Source organism: Microtus ochrogaster, chromosome 4 (genome assembly GCF_000317375.1).
Source record: "Microtus ochrogaster isolate Prairie Vole_2 chromosome 4, MicOch1.0, whole genome shotgun sequence".
Classification (NCBI taxonomy): Eukaryota; Metazoa; Chordata; class Mammalia; order Rodentia; family Cricetidae; genus Microtus; species Microtus ochrogaster.
In genome coordinates this window covers 14,476,819-14,482,684 of record NC_022011.1, presented here as the reverse complement: position 1 = coordinate 14,482,684, position 5,866 = coordinate 14,476,819, and positions in this window count along the sequence as shown.

Genomic DNA, 5,866 nt, shown 5'->3' with positions numbered 1-5,866 from the left:
CAGGCTGGTCTCGAACTCACAGAGATTTGCCTGCCTCTGCCTCCCAAGTGCTGGGATTAAAGGCGTGCGCCACCACCGCCCGGCCCAGAGAGACTTTCTATAGTGCTACCTACCCAGCCCCATCTGAGGCACCCCGAAACCTGTCTAGCGTCTCTTCTGCCTCCTTCTCATCTCCAAACCCTCCCCCTCCTTGCCCCTCCGCTTTCCATTTTCCACATCCTCTCTTCCCCTTCCTCCTCGTTCCCTTCCTCCCTTACTTTTCCTTCCCTTGCCTTTCCTTTCCCTCACTTCCTTCTTGGTGCTGAGGATCAAACCAGGGCCCTGGTAAATGCTCTGTCACTGAACTACACCACTAGTCCCTGCTATACCACCACCTCTTCTTCTTGTTGTTGTTTGGGACAGAATCTCACTATTTAGCCAAGATGGGCAACCGACTCATGATCCTCTTGCCTCAGCCTCCCAAGTCCTAAGGCCTGTGCCGCCACACTCACTGGCTTCCCTCTTTTCTGGTCTCCCATACACAAAGTGTGTTTTCCCCTTGTGGCCTGTCTTGAGCCATTGTTTCTCAGATCACACAGGACAGGTTCTGAATGTCATCTCTCCCGTGCCAGTTCAAATGTGACTTTGTTGTGCCCTGCCTAACGTGGTTCTACCCTCTTCTCATTCACTATGCAGCTTCCTTGATCCGGGTCTAATTTATTTGTTGATTATGTTTCTTTCCCACCAGGCTCAGCGATGGGAAGCCAGGGACCTTGCCATGGGCTCTCCACCAGGAAGTGCTGGCCTAGAGGCTTGGACAGGACAAAAAGATTAACAGGCAGGTGGATGGGTTGATGGGTGGACAAATGGGTAGACAGACAACAGACAGACAGACAGACAAATGTATGGGCACAGCCCAGTAAGTTGAGGGCCACTCTGCTGAAGCCTCCTGCTGTTTTCCTTCTCTTAGATCCTTTATTCCTGATCCCTGCTGCCCAGCCCTCCCCATCCACACACCAGTCCTCCCCTTTCCGGGCTGGGAACCTCTAGCCTTCCTGTTTATATCAATTTGTTTTATTTATTTGTATGTGTTCAAGGGCTATTAAAAACTAACGTGTTATTTATGAGTACTGTTTTGTTTTTCCCTCCAGACTCTCTTGAAGGCTCATGCACTCTGTCTCTCTGGTCTAGCATATTTAATTTTTTTAAATTTATTTGTGTGTGTGTGCGTGTGTGTGTGTGTGTGTGTGTGTGCATTTGTGACAAATATGCCACATGTGTGCAGCCCTCACAGCCTCCAGAAGAGGGTGTTGGGTCCCCTGGAGCCTACTGTGTGTGCTGGGAGAGCCCCCTTCCTAGCCCCTGCAGTGGGTTTTTCTTTCTTCAGAGCTTTCTCGGGAGGCTGTGTCCTTAGCGTGTGGCTTGGGGACATGTCTAAGTCTAGACAGAGACAACATGGCTACACTACATGGGAAGGAGCCTTCTGTTCCCAGCTGCGACATCTCTGCCACCCCCACCTGTTAGGTTATGTAAAAGCAGCTGTAGAGAATGAAAGTTGGAAAGAGAGACTTGGTCTGACTTTAGGCAGGACCGTGTTTATTCCCGGGGAGCGGGCATTTCCTGTCACTCACATGTGCAAATGGCTAAAAGGCCTACCAAAGATGGGGAGTGGCCCCTTATAGGGGCGGAACAGACTTATGTTGTCTGCAGGGAAGTTGGGAAGTATAGTCTTTTGGCAGGAAACTATCTTTGCTCTTACCCCCAACCCCTATGCTGTCTTTGGTTCTGCTCAATCTACTCTTAGGCCTTCCTTTGCACAAAGACTGTGATTATCTATTTTCATTAGCATGTGCAGTGCAAGTTGTCTTAGTTAGGGTTTCTATTGCTGTGATGAAACACCATGAACAAAAGCAAATTGGGAAGGAAAGGGTTTATTTGGCTTACACTTCACTATCATTGTTCATCATTGAAGGAAGTCAGGACAGGAACTCAAACAGGGCAGGAACCTGGAGGCAGGAGCTGATGCAGAGGCCAGGGAAGGGTGTTGCTTACTGGCGTGTTCCTCATGGCTTGTTCAGCCTGTTTTCTTATAGAACCAAGTACCACCAAACCAGGTTGGCACCACCCACAATGGGCTGGGCCTTCCCCTATCAATCACTAATTAAGAAAATGCCTGGATCTTATGATGGCCTCTTCTCCCTCCTTTCAGACAGCTCTGGCTTGTGTCAAGTCAAACTAGCCAGAATACTAGTCATATCCTTTTGAAAATTCTGCCACACCAGAGTACTTCACCCATTTCTGCTTCTACTTTCAGTGTTGCTATGGGGAGGAAAAGGTTGTTGCCTCTATGGCGGGTGTTTTATTTCTCCTGGACAGTGCTGGGTTATCTGGCTCACCCACTTAAAATGTCAGGAAACGAGAGATTAGATCCCCCTGTCAATGGGGATCACCAGAGATGCAGAGAGGAGAAAAAGGAGGCAGCATCGGAGAAGCCTGCAGTGTGTGCTCAGAGAAAGGGAAGACACTTCAGGTGGGGACCCCAGAGTGATCAAAAGCCCTGGGGTAGGGACAAAGAACAGCAGAGTGTCAGGAGATCCCCGGATGGCCAGAGAAGCCTGAGAGTCGAGGTGGGGCTTGCCCTTCCTCTGGGGAGCCACGGTTCTGGAGATACAGAGACCTTATCCCTTCGCACTTTGCATGTATATCATGAGCCCCCACACTCACCCCCCGGCAGGCATCTGCTCCCTCAGCCGTTCAGAGTTCTAGTCCTAACAAGCTTGGGTCAAGTGTCACCAGCTCTCAGAGGTCCAACCCCATCTAAGCAGAACTTCTGAGGAGAGAGAGGGGCTGAGGCTCTGGAGGGAGAAAGCAGGAACCAGTTGCACAAACCCTTTCCAGTGGGCTCTGAGCCTTCAAGGACCTGACCATTTCCTCTTTAACCCACCATCAACACAAGAGTCCCTGGGCTGGCGTAGAGTGGGATTCAATCCTGTGGGGAACATTCAAAGAGCCAAATGAGTAGAACGGGAGCTCTCCCTCTCAACAGCCAGACCTTAACTGGGGACAGTCCAGTCCCAAGATGCAATCCCAAGACAGGAACACAGAGACCCAGTCCTCAGCTACGAACGCACATGAAAGAGTCTGAATTGAAGTGTTCTCATCCGCTCAGCCAGAACTTTCCTAGGATGCCTACAAGGTCCCAGGGGATGGGGGAAGTCCCAGCGAGCACTGCCGTGTGTGTGTGGGGGGGCGGTCTATGGTGGGAACATCTGTAGCCAGGGCTGTAAACAGAGGTTTCTCTGTCTCGCCCCATCCTGCTATCACTTTTGAATAATCACTCAGAGGCTTAATATTAGTTATAGAATGTTTGGCTGATAACTCTGGCTTATTGCTAACTAACTCTAACAGTTAAATGAACCCACTTCTATTAATCTTTTATTATCAACCAATGAGAACAACACTATTCACAGCACACAGAAGGATCATCTCATGCACAGGGCGTCACAGAAACAGCGCATGTATACTGACGGCCTGGTTCGTTATCCCGGAGGCCAGGGAAGGCTTCTGATTCTCTCTCTCTCTCTCTCTCTCTCTCTCTCTCTGTGTGTGTGTGTGTGTGTGTAGGGTAGGATAGTGAACCACTAATACACTGGATGTAGTGATTCATGTCTGTGGGCCCAGCTACTCTGAGAAACCAAGCAAGACCAAAAAAAAAAAAAAAAAACAACAACAAAAGAGAAAACAAGAAAAAAAAACCTGGGTCTATAATCCCAGCACTGGAGATGCTTGAGAAGGCAGGAGGACCTCAAGTTGGAGACTTGCCTAAGCAAGCACTATACTATATATAATATGATATAGCAAGACCTTGCTCAAAGAAACAAAACCAACAACAAAAGAAGCTGAAAAAACATTTGGATTTTGGGACAGCTTGTTGCTTTTTTTTTTTAATTGTTTAACTTTATTCATATTCATGCTTTGGTCTGAAAATGTCAGATCACTTAGAACTGGAGTTACAGGTTAGTTGTCAGCTGCCACGTAGCCATGTGCCATGTGGGTGCTGGGAATTGAACTCAGGACCTCTGGTCAAACAGTCAGTGCTTTTCACTGCTGAGCTATCTCTCCAGCCCCCATCTGTTGCTTTTCTCAGGATGACTGGGGAGATGTTTGGGGGTCCTAGGAAGAAAACGAGAATCATCGTGGTTGCAGCCAGGATGTGAGGCTAGCCGCTGGCAGGACTGCAGGCTGGGCAGGCTCTGGTGAGGCAGTCTGGGATGTCCCTGCCTGGCACGAGATAAGACAAGCATGGGTTTGGACACCAGCCTGGAGCCCAGCAAGCAACCGGAGAGGACAGTTACCTGTAGGAATGACTGTCACTTGCCAAAAGCTAGGGAGATGGGACTTTGGCACCTGCAGCCTGTTCTTCTTTCCCTCTTTCCATGTAAGGGCATGCAATTCTTCCTCCCAGAGAATAACTCACAGCTCTGGCTTCTGTCTTATTTCCTTCCTTGGGGGCGGGGTGGGGGTGGAGGGAATGGAGGCTGGAGGCTTTCACTTTCCTTTTAGACTGTCACCACAAGGGGACTTGAATTTCCCTTTTCTTCTCTCTCTCTCTCTCTCTCTCTCTCTCTCTCTCTCTCTCTCTCTGAGATTTTAAAAATATTTTATTTTTAATTGTGTGCATGTGTGTTTGTGTACATGAGAGAAGGTGCCTCAGGAGGCCAGAGGTATAGGATTTCCCTGGAGCGGAAGTTATAGGCAAATGTAAGGCCCCTGGTTATGGGTGCTTGGAACTGGGCTAGGGTCCTCTGCAAAGGCAGCATCTACTCTTAACTGAGGAGCCACCTCTCTATCCTCCCTTCCCTCCCTTCTTTCCCTTCTGATGATGATGATGATGATGATGATGATGATGATGATGATGATGATTGAGGCAGGGTTTCTCTGTAACTTTGGAACCTGTCCTGGAACTTGCTCTGTAGACGCAGACCAGGCTGGCCTCAAATTCACAGAGATCCACCTGCCTCTGCCTCCTGAGTGCTGAGATGAAAGGAGTCTGGCACCACCACCAGGCTCCCCTCTGGATTTTATTGGGGGCGGGGGTTGGCGTAGCCTTGGCATAGAACTTACTATGTAGACCAGGTTGAATTCATAGAGAGCCTATCTTTCTTGACACAGCGTCTTACTTTGTAGACCAGGCTAGCCTAGAACTCATGATCGCATCTACGACCCGAGTACTGAGACGATAAGTGTGTGCCAGCCAGAATGCCTGGCAAGGTTTGAATTTTGTAAGCATCCATGTCTCTTCTCTTTCTGTCGGTCTTTCCCCCTTTCTGGTTCAGAGATCCTGCCGTGGGAGACCAGAGGTATGTGGAGGGATGAGCATCCTTGTGTTAAAGGAAACTCCAGCTGTTATAAATCAGCTTTGTAATTAGCAAAACTTGGTCAGTAATTAGCACACAGTGCAGCAAGCAATGCGGAACCCGACGTGGTGCTGCTGCTCTGAGCCAGATGGCGGCCAACATCTGGCCTAGACCACAGGTTCCCCAGGCACTGAGCAGCAGCTGCATGCCCTACGCGGCTGGCTGGCATCCTTTGAAAGCATCCAGGCAGGGAAAGTGACCTTGTTCCACCTTACAGATGAGGAAACTGAGGGCGGGAGAAGTCGGGCTCTAGCCTATTGTCTTTGTCTCCCTCCCTTGGGGAGGGCACACTGTGACTCACATGGTAAGTATATAAACAGTGTTGATTCTTTCCCATAGGGCAGTTAGCAGATGACTTTGCTTGTGCCCAGACAGGTAAAGTGTTTGGATACTAACTTTTTTTTTTTTCTTTTTGGTTTTTCGAGACAGGGTTTCTCTGTGGCTTTGGAGCCTGTCCTGGAACTAGCTCT